This window comes from Haliaeetus leucocephalus, unplaced genomic scaffold (genome assembly GCF_000737465.1).
Source record: "Haliaeetus leucocephalus isolate CR32 unplaced genomic scaffold, Haliaeetus_leucocephalus-4.0 Scaffold83, whole genome shotgun sequence".
In the NCBI taxonomy this organism is placed as follows: domain Eukaryota; kingdom Metazoa; phylum Chordata; class Aves; order Accipitriformes; family Accipitridae; genus Haliaeetus; species Haliaeetus leucocephalus.
This window is the reverse complement of record NW_010972519.1, coordinates 2,544,592-2,545,455: the sequence shown is the minus strand read 5'-3', so window position 1 is coordinate 2,545,455 and position 864 is coordinate 2,544,592.

The window sequence follows — 864 nt, the reverse complement described above, 5'->3', positions numbered from 1 at the left end:
TGCTCTTTCCTTCGGTTTTTCTTCTTCCTTTCAATTACACCCACCAATTATATTTCGGATTCATTGACATTGCAGTCACTCCTGTGTGGGCATAATCAGGCTAGTTTCAGATGAGCTAATTTGGCTACAGATAGCATTGCAGACAGCGCAGCATAGGACTCGATGCAGTACAAGCTGGGTAAATACTTCAGCAGCTTTACCAACATGGACTGTGGTGGGCTGCCACAGCTCTCAGGACACGAACGACCTATGTTAAAGGCAGCTCAGGCGCACAGGTGGTACACAACCACGATTTTGGTGCAGAATGGTGGTACTCTGTCTCAGGGAAAGGTTAGGTAACACAGTAGACCAGGGGCCATGGGCTGAAGCAGACCTAGTATGCAGATCTAATATGCCCAAAAGCATCGTTCTGAAGGGAGTTTCAGTTTGTTGAGTGCTCTCACCATTGCTTGAGATGCGTGTGGGGGCGGAAAAAGAAAAAAAAAAAAAGAAAAAGCAGACCTTACCCAGATGTATAAAAACATGGCGCCTGCAACAGCAAAAAAAAAAAAAAAAAAGCCAGTGGAGATGACTGATGAGGCTTTCGTGGGGTTTTAAAACACACTTACGCCCTGCCAGCTGCCTAGAGGCGAGCCCGGGGAACTTCAGGGCCGGGAGCGGCGCGGCGAGCGTCCGAGCACCTGAGAGCTCGGCGTCCCCTTCACCCGGAGGAAGAGTGAAGCCTGCCCTTAAGGGCAAGCTGACAGCAGTGGGGCCATTTTGGGTCGCCCTGGGCCCTGCGAGCCCGACCCCACCTTTCCGGGGCGAGTGGCCAGGCCGGGAAGGAGGAGGTCAGCCCCCTCCCGCCCCCTCCTCCGCCTCCTC